Source organism: Xenopus tropicalis, chromosome 5 (assembly GCF_000004195.4).
Source record: "Xenopus tropicalis strain Nigerian chromosome 5, UCB_Xtro_10.0, whole genome shotgun sequence".
Taxonomy (NCBI): domain Eukaryota; kingdom Metazoa; phylum Chordata; class Amphibia; order Anura; family Pipidae; genus Xenopus; species Xenopus tropicalis.
In genome coordinates this window covers 25,309,445-25,322,685 of record NC_030681.2, presented here as the reverse complement: position 1 = coordinate 25,322,685, position 13,241 = coordinate 25,309,445, and the positions used below count along the sequence as shown (strand labels likewise).

Here is a 13,241-nt window from a genome sequence, read left to right as displayed (position 1 = left end):
TCTTCTTGAAACTCTTCAACTCAACTGATCCTATGACCTAGAAGTTTTCATAGCTACTGCTCTATTGATAACCTTTTTGTTGAGAATATTATTGAATAAAATGTAGATATTCCCATGCTAAGAACACTTCTTTTTACAAAAACATAATATATAAATCTTTGATAGACAAAGTCAGTCACCGTGAACAGTGTTGTATGTTTGGTTGGTAGAACCTGATTTAGATGCCAGTGTTCTCTCATCCAGGAGGTCACCTACAAGGTAAAAATGAATTCAGCTCTCTGCCATGCAACCTGGCCATTTGGTTACAGTCGTTGCATTCCTGCCCTGAGGCCTATGAGAAGCGTTCTGTGGAGGTAATAAGGGAAAGGTGGAAATTAGGAATTACAGCTACAAATAATATACTATACAGTATAATATATGTTCCCAAAAAGCAAAGCAGGTAAACTTCTCTCACACCACAAAGATGGAGCAGAGAAGAAGGTAGGCTCGGGTAGAAGGAAACAGCATGGGGCAGTTGGGGGTCTGTTTTCTCAGCTAAATGGTCTGTGTGTCTCCTTCTTAAAGTCATGGATGAAAATATTCTGTTAAAAGCAAGATAGACAGATACAGAATATGAGGTGATTTAATGCAATGGAACAGTACTTGTGTGGGAGATGGTAATCAGGTCTGGACTGGGATCCATAATAGACCCTGGCATCTCAAGTACACAGAGGCCCAAACAGGCCCCCCCCCCCCAGCCCAATAAATAGTGTCTGTCTATGGCACCTTACTGCAGCCCCTCTGGCATTTGCCAGAATCCACAGATTGCCAGTCTGGGCCTGATGGTAATGATGTGTGCAGTTTAGAATTCTATTCTTCCTTCTGATATGAGCATCACGAAGGGACAGAACAAGAGCTCAGAAATTCACCCAATGATCTCACCCACTGACATCTGATGCTGATAGATTGGATTGTGAGCTGGTGTATTTTTCACTTTTCCACCAGAGTTGCCTTGTGCACCACAGAGCGTCATTTGATGTCACCTTGTCAGAGAATGAATGCAATATATTATAAATACTGCTATTCTTTACCCAACATTGGTCTCTATCCTGTGTTCACACAACAACAGTTGGCTTATATGAAATGCATTCTCTGTGTTTAAACCAATATAATGTTGATATTTTTATTTGGCCATTAGAGTTGGCTGTTGAGCTGCTTACTGAGAGCGTGATCAGTACACATCTCATTATATTTCTTTTTCAGATTAATTTAACGTGCTTATAAAGTTCAGCGTATCCTATTAGCCTAGTGAGAACCTTAGCAGTGGGCTCCTGTTACGCTCGCCATGCTCTGAAACAGCGAGGAATGGCGCTTTACACGCAGGAAGCAATAAAGTACAGATATGAAACAGTTTAGCGAGGAGGAAATCTGTTTGTTTAACCAGGTCAAAGAAATTACAACATAATACCAGGCACAGGGGAAATCTTTTAAAACAATGCACATGTATATAAACACCAAGTTTCCTTTACATTACATTGTTTATTGGGAAACTATGTGCTATATGTGTGACAAAAGGACTCTTTAAACTTATTGCAAAACAATGTTCTAGTGTCAGTTTTGGATTTCATTCTGGAATTCCACACATTATTGGCTAGGAACAGAGTCATGTGACTACTATTTATGATATATATATATATATATATATATATTTATTTATATATATATATTATTGATACATAGATGATAGATAGACATGCCAAATTCTCATTGCTAACCTTAAATACAGTTTTTTTTTTTGTCAAGACCATTGGTAGGAAAAGCTCACGTTGTAACAGATGCCTTTCCTCACATGCTTATTATGTTTATAGTCATCGAATGCGGTTAAACGCTGGAACTTTACACAGTGCCACTGGCTGTATCTAGCACACAAACATAAAAAATGATATAGTGTTAAAGGGATCACATGGCCCTCCTCCCAGGATCACTTAATTGCCAATACAAAGCCAAGCGGGAAGGTCATACTTCATGCTTCACCGTTTCCATGCGTGATCCTTTTACTGAAAGCAAATTACATATCACAGACTCAGGGGTATATTTATTAATAGGTCCCTATGATGTATTTTGTCCACATTTTGAAATTGTTGAATCCTTCCAATATTAATGTTTCTCACAAAGTATCACCAATCCCATTTTACAGGGCGGTATGGGGAAAAGCCCCCTGTTAGGGTGTGAAAGCCAGGGGTACCAATTTCAACCACTATCAAATGCACTTATATATTACAAGGAACCCCAAAAGAAAAACACAGATGTAAGACCAGGTTTAAGCAGGCCCTGGGATACTTTGGGAGATGGAACAAAAAATGGTATCCTGGTTCTGCATTAATGACTGCATTATGTAATGCAGCATATCCTGTATATCTATAGGTGACTTACATGTAAATGTATCTATGGGCGATGTACTGGTCTGTCATGTATTGGTTCATTGTTGTTCTTTTAGTAATCAGCTTATAGGGGTCCTATACACCCCAGTTTTAATACTGTTTAGGTGAGAGTTTTCTAATGGGTCTTAAAAATAAATAAGGGGCTAATCTGAGGATTTTATCTTAACACCATGCTTGCCCACACTGACAATTTGTGGATTCTGGCAAATATTTGTTGGGTTGGTGGGGGCTGTTTGGGCCTCTGTGTGCTAGAAATTCTAGGACCAATTTTTAATCCCAGTCCAGACCTGACACCATGTAACCCTATATCTTGGCTTATAAGTGCCTTTCCAGCTAGTGATGGTAAAACATGGGTCACACTACCCAGATGGGAAGTGAAGGTGTAGAAACAAAACATAAAGGGTTTTATTATAAAAGACACTTCACAGGGTAAATACTCACAGACCAATAAGGTAGTACTTGTACATGTCATATATAGTCATAGGTAGAGTAGGGTTCTGTGACACCACTGTGGAGTTGCCTGGTGGGTTAAAATTGATGGTTGTTATCTTTGTTTTGGTCTGGATGCCATAACAGTTGCCTTGGCCTTCACATTATAATTTGGAGGTTTGCTCAAATACTTTGCAGAACACCACATATTTCTGCCCATCCCACTTTTTAAAATATGGAATACAGAAGACTTACTGGAATACTCAAGAAGAAAGCTATGCAAAAAAATGTTATAGCTTTTTTCCCATTTATTGCCCTCAATAATGTCAACCACCAAAAATATAGAGGCAGACTCTTCTTTCTCTTGTAAAGACTAAACAAGAATATCAAATGTAACCTCTAAATATTGCTCTTATAGCACTAAAAAAAATATGGGTGATAAGATAGTTACCCTTTACAGGTATAGGACCCGTTATCCAGAAGGACCAAGGGTATTCCGCATAAGGGGTCTTTCCATAATCTTCATACTTTAAGTCTATTATTAAAAACAATAAAACATTAATTAAACTCAATAGGATTATTAAGCATCCAGTAAAGATTAGTTATATCTTAGTTGGGATCAAATACAAAGCACTGTTTTATTTTTACAGAGAAAAAGGAAATCAATTTTAAAAATCTGAATTATTTGATTAAAATGGCATCCATAGGAGACAGGCTCTCCGTAATTTGGAGCTTTCTGGATATCGGGTTTCCGGATAACGGATCCCATACCTGTATTAGTATAGAACAGAAAGTGTTTTTATTTTAAATGTAAAAAAACTGTTTTACTATACGTTCTACAACATTTAAAACCAATGAAAATTGTTGGAGATTGTCAATGATTCTTCCTTATAGTCTGACTCCATTAAAACATGGTATGAAGAAGAAACCACAGAATAAGAATTATTTTTCTCAAACATTAACACTGTTCAGTGTTCTATTTTTTCAATGTTATTTTTCATGTCATAAAAAAAAATAAATGGTGGCATATTTAGTGCGCATCATCTTGCATCATCTATTTTTATAGAGAAAAACCATGAAATATAATGAAAAATAAAAATCAATTACAATTGTTTAAGTTTATGTCTCCCATTAATATTCCAAGACATAAAACTAAATTCATGGCTAAAGCCAATGGTCATTTCTTTATCCCGGGGTTTCTGTAACATTGCTCTTTGTAAAGCATTTCTGTATCATTTGCCAGGTAAACTGGAATCCACATTCTTCAGCATTCTGTTATTTATTGTTTAGAATAATAACCTTAAAGGAGATTTGCTGACAATTCTTCCCCTTTACAGGAAATGTCTGATTTCTTTTATATCAACTCAACTTGCCTTTCATCTTTTCATGGGTTGTGGTGTTCTATTATTGTGTTATAGATGGAAGCCAAAAATAGTCAGCCACAGACTGCATGTTATAATATCCATGGACACCGATGTAAAAAATGTTTGATTGTATTTTTGTGGTACTTCTCGGAATCCTTATACTATCACCCTTACTTGTTTTTGTTCCCCTTGTTGTGGCTGAGGGTAAACCAAGTGTGGGGCACGAGGGAGGGGGAGAATGCGGAATGTCATTAGTTGAAAATAGTAGAAATCAGACACTTATCTTATATTTTGTTAGGGGGAAACTATCATTACCATGAACCGCAGGTATGGTAAGTAAGAGCAGCTCTTTTTGATTTTTAAAACACATTTGTATCCAGTTTTTTTACCTATATGCCTCTGGTGCACAGGGGTAGATTAAGCTGACCTTTAAATGGGTTGTGGTCTGAATTCTATTTGTTCTATCCCAGCTCAGCAATTAATGATTGGTTTAATAAGAATAAAAATCACTAATTACTCATTTCTATGCAATTATATGATGTATATGATGAAAAATAAATATCTGATTGCATATAATGATAATATAGGCAAGATGATGGCTCAGTGGGTAGCACTGCTGCCTTTCAGAGCTCCTGATTAGTGATGGGCGAAAAGGTTCACCGGTCATGGATTCACCGCACGTCCAAAAATTTTCGCCTGCGTCAAAGGAATAGTCGCGCATCAAAAAAGAATAGTCACGGGCATCAAAAGAATAGCCGCGCGACAACGAAACGGGACAGATTCGCTCATCACTACTCCTGATGAAACTGACCCTGGTGAATGTGATAGGGACCCTAGATTGTATGCTCCACTGGGACAAGCACTTATGGGAATAAACAAACATTGTGAAAGAGCCCTGTAAATATGTTGGTGTAAGTTAAATAAGGGGCAATCAATAGCAGTATTCCTGTTACAGGTACAGATCTGTTATCCAGAAAATTCCAAATTATGGGAAGGCCAGATAGGTCAGTATATTATTATTATTATCATTATTATTATTAACATTTATTTATAAAGCGCCAACATATTCCGCAGCGCTGTAAAATAAGTGGGTTTCATACATGGGACATACAGAGTAACATATAAAGCAATCAATAACCGATACAAGAGGTGAAGAGAGCCCTGCCCAAAGAGCTTACAGTCGGTTTATGTGTTTGCTGGGTTCACTTGGAGGGGTTGAACTTGATGGACTATGGTCTTATTTCAACCCAACTTAACTATGTAACTATGTAGTGACAGTGGCAATGATTATGGTTTTGTCAGAGCAACATGGCATGGAATTTTACATTTCAGGTTAGAGAAAGTCAAATAATATAAAAAGAGACAAATGCAATTTTTTAATGAAAATGAATGTCTAAATGTTGCAAAAAGTTTATTCTGAAATGAATTAACCTTAAAGTTCTGTGTTGTTATTATTCATTATTATGGAGGGACCTCACTGGCTTGGGAATAGGTCTTGAAATTGGTTTCATTTAAAGAAGAATAAGTAAACCTTTTTTAATAAAACTATAAATTACTCTGTACAGCCCCCAGAATAACATACCTTTCTCCCTGCGTGCAGATTTATTTTGTTTCTCTATCACAAGCAGCTGAACTGCAGCTCTTTTACTGACTTCCTTGTCTAGCTTGAAGCTCCACCCCCTTTTACTTTCTGAGCCCTCCTTCTCTCTGATTATGATGACCTACAAGAGGTGCCTACTGGGTATATTCACTGCCTCTGCTCCAATTTAAATCAATCAGGCATGCACAGTAGGCACCTCTTTGTGGTCATCATTGTCTGAGAGAGACGGACAGAGGTTCACGCTAGACAAGGAAGTCAGTAAAAGAGCTGCTTGTAATAGAGAAACAAAATAAAACTGCATGTAGGAGAAAGGTATGTTATTCTGGGGTCTGTTTAGATTCATTTTAGAGGATTTTAAAAGTCCTTATAAAACTTATCTTTTAGACAATATTTTCATCATTTTCAATGATGTTAGGGCATAGAACAGAGTTCATCTGCCCCAGAATCACACTTCTTGGGGGGATATGTAGGTATGTAGAGGACTTATATTACACTTCATTTCAATTGTATATATTGTAAAGGGTAAGTGAATTTTTTTCCAAACTTCACACATCAAAAAACAAGGAAAAAAGCCCATTGGTCCAATGCATTTTATGAAATTTTAGCAAAATGTTACCATTTTGTAAAATGTCACAAATTTTTCAGCAAAATGAAACAGGGCTGTTTCGCTCATCACTTTATTTAGGGGCACATTTATCAAAGTACGATTGTTTCTGAATGCATACTGTGTGTATTTTTTGCGACTTTTTCGGTAATTTGCGCAACTTTTTCTTTCTTGTTTACTTTGCGACAATTTGCGCGATGAAAGTACGAAAGTGTCGAATTCATTCAAGCTTCGGTATGGTGACTTTCCTTGGGCCGGGTTGGAGCTGCAGAGTGCCATTGAGTCCTATGGGAGGCTTTCCTTGGGCCGGGTTGGAGCTGCAGAGTGCCATTAAACCCTATGGGAGACTTTCCTTGGGCCGGGTTGGAGCTGCAGAGTGCCATTGAGCCCTATGGGTGACTTTCCTTGGGCCGGGTTGGAGCTGCAGAGTGCCATTGAGCCCTATGGGAGACTTTCCTTGGGCCGGGTTGGAGCTGCAGAGTTCCATTGAGCCCTATGGGAGACTTTCCTTGGGCCGGGTTGGAGCTGCAGAGTGCCATTGAGCCCTATGGGAGGCTTTCCTTGGGCCGGGTTGGAGCTGCAGAGTGCCATTGAGCCCTATGGGAGACTTTCTTTGGGCCGGGTTGGAGCTGCAGAGTGCCATTGAGCCCTATGGGAGACTTTCCTTGGGCCGGGTTGGAGCTGCAGAGTTCCATTGAGCCCTATGGGAGACTTTCCTTGGGCCAGGTTGGAGCTGCAGAGTGCCATTGAGCCCTATGGGAGGCTTTCCTTGGGCCGGGTTGGAGCTGCAGAGTGCCATTGAGCCCTATGGGAGACTTTCCTTGGGCCGGGTTGGAGCTGCAGAGTGCCATTGAGCCCTATGGGAGGCTTTCCTTGGGCTGGGTTGGAGCTGCAGAGTGCCATTGAGCCCTATGGGAGACTTTCCTTGGGCCGGGTTGGAGCTGCAGAGTGCCATTGAGCCCTATGGGAGACTTTCCTTGGGCCGGGTTGGAGCTGCAGAGTGCCATTGAGGCCTATGGGAGACTTTCCTTGGGCCGGGTTGGAGCTGCAGAGTGCCATTGAGCCCTATGGGAGGCTTCCAAAATCATGAACAGAAGGATCAAAGTCAGAAAGGTTTCCTCGCCGTTTATGATCATTCGGATACGAAAATTTCATGACTTTTGGATCGCCAATATGATATTATCTTGACTATTACAATTTTTGTGACATTTACGATCAGAAATGACCGTATCTAATCCAAATTTTACCCATTTCGGGATTCAAACTCGTACTTTGATGAACCTGCCCCATTGTGTAACAGCTGTTATTTCTGTATATACCTATCCCACTGACATGCTTCATATTGCCACCAACAGGGTTGGGTGCTGGGAAATGAAATTGGAGACATTTTGGTCATGTGTTTTACCTCTTGGGAGGGGGGTTCTAACCTACCTTCTGTGCAAGGGCCCCCTCTCTAACTCCGGCCCTGGTTAGTATATTGTCAGCATTTGTTTCGTCCTTTCATGAATATGCAGCCACCCACGCACAGCTACAAATTACAGAGCAGGAGAGCCCTCGAGAATTCCTACCTATGATTGAACAATTTAAACTTGGCTTGGCACATCATAATGAATAATAATATAAAGACTGAACACTGCGTTTTTATTAAAGGCACTGTTGCGGTTCACTAAATTTTGACTGTAAATAATTACATTCCGTATGTTCAAGCACACTCTCCGGGGCTGGGAACCGATAAATATTGTGCAAAATTTTTATATACCTCTTGCTGAAGTCTGTAAATCATGGCAAAAATCTATAACTTCCCTTAGTGGTTTCAGGTTCTTAGGAAAATAACAGTGCTAAGTCTGTTTTAAAAAAGTAAAGTTAATAGGCGCCAGCGTAACATTTTTTACTTCGAAATTTCAAGTGAAATCGCCATGGTTTTTTTCATACAAAGCTGCGTTATTTCCCAAAATTGGAATGTTGTAGCAGTCATTAGGGGAGTTGCACCTTGCGCAGTTGTGGTGGATGCATTAAGACTAGTGTGATTGTGCTAAGGCTAATACCACACTGAGCGTATGGGCGTATATTTTCGGCAAGCGTTTTTCAGCTTGCCGAAATGTTAAGCTAAACTAAAAAACGATTGCAATCTAAAAAACGATAGCCAAAAATACCGCCATATGCCTCCTACCTGTGCCCGCACCCGAATGAATGGAATACGCTCGGGTGCAGGCACATGTAGCCGATATCAGCATAAAAACCCAAGACTTTGCATTCTCTCGTGTTTTTATGCGTATATCGGCTACATGTGCCTGCACTCGAGTGTATTCCATTCATTCGGGTGCAGGCACAGGTAGGAGGCATATGGCGGTATTTTCAGCAATTGTTTTTTAGCTTGCCAATAATATACGCCATATGCCTGGACTGATAATAGCCTAACATTAAAAGTTGGCCATATGGCGGCAATAATAGTCCAGATATGAAAACGAGAGCGTTACTAGTGCTCCATGCAGTGCAAGTGTTCAGAACTGAATTGGATGTTATAGTTGTATATTTACATAAACTATACATACTGATACCTATACTTAAGTCATTATTTTTATGGTATAATTTTATTTCTAATTTACACTGTTCACATTGCAAATAATTCATTCTACCATTTAAAATGTTATGTTAGAACCAATAAATGCATTTTTTTAGTTAATTCTTGAACCAATTGTAGCTGTAATATTGGTGTGTAGGTGGCATCTCAGTGCATTGTGCCTGGGTCTGAGCTTTCAGAAGGAACCAGCCACGTCCGGCTTAGGACTCCTCCAGTTACATGGGAGTAGGAGAAACAATAGGTTACCTGAAAGCAGTTCTAATGTGTAGACATTAGAACTGCTTTTAGGTAACCTATTGTTTCTCCTACTCCCGTGTAACTGGAGGAGTCCTAAGCCGGACATGGCTTAGGAATTAATTTAGATTCTTTTTACATTTACATTAACATTTATTTATAAAGCGCCAACATATTCCGCAGCGCTGTACAATAAGTGGGTTACATACATTGGACATACAGAGTAACATATAAAGCAATCAATAACAGATACAAGGGGTGAAGAGGGCCCTGCCCAAAAGAGCTTACAATCTACAAATTCTCAATAAAGAACTTAGAATTGAGGAGTGCACTCATTAAGCAGAATAACTGCTGTGAGCAAGCTTTACTATAGACTACTATTACGCTACATGTTTCGAGCCTTGTGTACGCCAGTCTGGGAATTGCAGTGTTCCTTCTTTGTTTTATTTCAGGGCTGTGCACTAGAACTTTGTATTTCATTTAGATTCTCATTACATCACAGCTCACAAATCTGTTCAATTAGCATCAGAATTTAATAATCAGACCTGTAGCATCAGCTTCTATGACAAGTGGACTTCATTTTCTGCTTGTTAATTTGCAACAACCCCTAAACTTAGCTTTTTAACAACTGCTCAGAGCCCACTGAGCATGCACAGTGTCACTGACACTTCTAACAGAATCCAATATATTCCTGTGCACAACTTTGAAGGCCTGGATCATTACTGTTATAGAGATTATGAAACTTTGGGCTGGTGCAGTAAGTTCAGAATATGAACTATGGCATATTTTTCAAAAATTCAGGCATAGGTCAAGGCATGAACCAGACAGGCAAAGTGTTATGCCAAAATAACAGGCAGAGGAACAGAGGCTACATAAACATTACTTGTTTGGAGGAACCTGAATAGTTCCATAGTAAGGCAGGCTGTATTAGTAACATCCCACTGATACCATCTTGCATTTAGCACAACAACTGAATTAACCCTATCTGGCTTTTGTAAATTTCAGGGTCGAGACAATCCAGTCTGTCTATTTGGAAGTGTCTCCAGTGCCTCCAACACATTGCTGACCACTCCAGTGCTGAAAACCTACCAATGCCCAACATGGGGGCAGTGCATAATAAAATATATATTGTATATATATAACAAATATAGGCATGAATCCAAACCATATAATCAGATACAATCATTGATATGGCAAAGCGTTTACACACATCAGTGAATGATCAAGTTCCCTTGAAGATCACCATTCTTGTATATCTTGTATGTATATATATATATATATTTTACACACCTAACATATGGTTACCTTATTATGTTTTCCTTACAGAATTCTTTTTACTAAGTGGAAAAGGAAAAGAGAAAGCTGAAGTGGAGCTTAAGAAGAGTAAATATATGGCATGTATATATTGGCAAACTGGGATGGGTACTTTATGGTGAACCAGTGACTCAAACACATCGTGACTTTCCCTGGATATGATTTGTTTAACAGCTGGCTAAGAGACTGTGATTTACTGCATTGTATTCCTTGGGAAACTACCAATTTGCTAAGGTTTCTGGTAAATTGGCTAAAATTAACCTTTTTTTTACAACCTTCCTATTGAATGTGGCATCATAAATGAAGAGAGAACATTAACAGGTGGGATGAATTAAGCTTCTCCGGTAGCACTAAAGACAGTTTATACAGTTCTAAAGTCAATTTATACAGTAAGCCGAACACAATATCCATATAATTGGCCTTGGAGTTATCTTTGGAATATGTCATCTGTTTGATTCTGGTGCTGTTTGTTAGGGAAAGCTGCTATATCACCAAAGCAGGTGTTGACTGTAAGGCGCTTGGGCTAGACTGGGCTGTAGTTAAGCTTCTGTTTAAACATGTCTGCATACTGTATCCAGTCCCAAAGGATAATTACTGTTATAATAAATGGCGGTGGTTTCCTGGACCAGGAAATGTTCTATGAAAATGGCTTGGGCTCTAGATTTAAACAGGATGTGTGAGCACTAAAGTTCCTCAGTGGAACAAATGGCAAAGACGTTCTCCTCTCAATGACATCATAACGTGGTCATATATGCTAATTGTATCAAGATGGAGATTCGGGAAGGAAAGCCATTTGTTTTCTGTTATTATCGCCCTTCTGTGGCTGCATTTATTGGGTATTCCAGTGACATTTTTACAAGAATTACTGTTGAACTGAAGAAACGTTCTTAATACAAATTTAGTGCCTTTTAATTGTATTATTATATTTTCCCTTTGCTAATGTGCGGATTGTAGCGCACAGGACACTATTAAAAAATAATAGGAAAGGAGGAGAATGGGGATACCTCTGTATAAACTTATGTAACATATTTTTCTATTTTAAAGTCTATTTTAGAGACTTTATTTGCCGCCCCTGTTAACTTTGGGGGCGCTGTTATCTGAGGTGAGTTTCTCAACTCGTCTCATGACAGCAGCGCCGCTGGGCCCACATATTAGAAAGTTTAGGGACCCCCCCCGCCCTAGACTTACAGTCTTTACATCTGTTACGTGGACAATAAAATACTGTTGGTAGCATTTGGTTCATCTTGAATGAGAACTGAACTTTGTCTTTATGACCTCTATAATACAAAGTTCAGGGTGCCAGGAGTAGTTGGTGCCTTCTTGTAATTCAACATATATTCGGCCTTGACCTTCTCCTAGAGAGAAAGAGGTGTCCTTGAGAGTATCTAAGGGTATAACAACAAAGGGAGTAATTCCAGCAGATACACAGGAGCTCAGGAGTATCAAAGGTCATGTAGAAGCCCTGGTTCATGTGATTATAATAAATATCTGCAAAATAGATAATCTTCCCTAAAGTCTGAGCGATGGGGTGTCTCAAAAACTGGGTATTCATGATCATGGCACCCATGCCACTTTCTTGTGATTATTCAGGCCCTCTGTCTATTTGGAACCCTTCAAAGGATATTTATGGCACCCATTCTGCAGAGGAATCCACAGGCTTCCCTACAGGACTTCATCATTTTATTATGTCCCTCATATACTACACCAAAAAAAGAAATATGGACAGCAGTGGTGTAAGGTATATGGGATAATAAAATAAGTGTTTGGTTTAAGCCCTAAGATTTTAAGGATAATTTTAAAGTTGTTTGTAAATGTAATTGCTATAGACACCAGTCTCTGTCTCTTGCTGCTCTCTGCACTGCTGGCCCTGATTATTAAAACAATGCAGAAGAAACCAGCTGATTACCAGACCTGGAAACTGGAGTCTTGGCTGGAGGGGAGCTGGGTCCTGCTACATTGTGTCAATAGTTCCAACTTTAAAATCATTAAACATTTTTAGTGATGCATAATGGAAAATTGCTCAAGCTAACATTTTCTTTCATTGGGCAAAATTTTAATAAAGTATATATAAATATATTATTGATAGGGTATTTTGATTAGAGATGGAAGGGTTCACGCTTTTGGTGGCCTAATAAGGGCAAATGTTAAAGCAGGGAATCTCATTTCAAATCCAGTGTTTCAACCCTTGTTGTCAGCAGTAATGCCAAAGGCAACTAGAACAAATGCTAAGCTTAAAAATCACTCTACCTGTCTTTTCTAAGGTCATTCACCATTTGTTCTTCTCAAAGACATGCACACACACTAACAGTGACAATAAAATACAAAAAGGGACAATAAAACGGCTATAAAGGCACACCTGCAGCAATATTAAGATACAATAAAACATTTATTATGCTCTTGCTATTAGCCAAAACTTTGTTCTTACACCTGCTAAAAACCATCCAAAAAAAACATTTCCCCCAGCTCTCAATCACTTACCTACAGTACCCCAATAAAGGCACGTCCATCATATGCACCACCCTAGAGAACGCCTCATCAATAAAAAATTGGAATAGAAAAGCACATTGTGATGTTATTTGTTTGTCCCTAAGCTGATGTATTCTAAGAAAATAGTCCTTCACTGCAAAAAATATCTGGTACAGAAAGGGTCTTACCCGTTTCATGACATAAGGCACTTATTATTATTATTATTAAT

At 39.0% G+C, this 13,241-nt stretch overlaps 1 long non-coding RNA gene across 1 annotated transcript in view; it reads left to right on the top strand.

Moving 5' to 3' along the window:
* The window catches only part of LOC105947449, an 83,897-nt gene extending 70,925 nt beyond the window's left edge, over positions 1-12,972 (top strand). The window contains exon 3 of the long non-coding RNA XR_001170899.3: positions 10,559-12,972. This is a non-coding gene — a long non-coding RNA (uncharacterized LOC105947449). The remainder of the gene's footprint in view (positions 1-10,558) is intronic.
* The last annotated feature ends 269 nt before the right edge of the window (positions 12,973-13,241 follow it).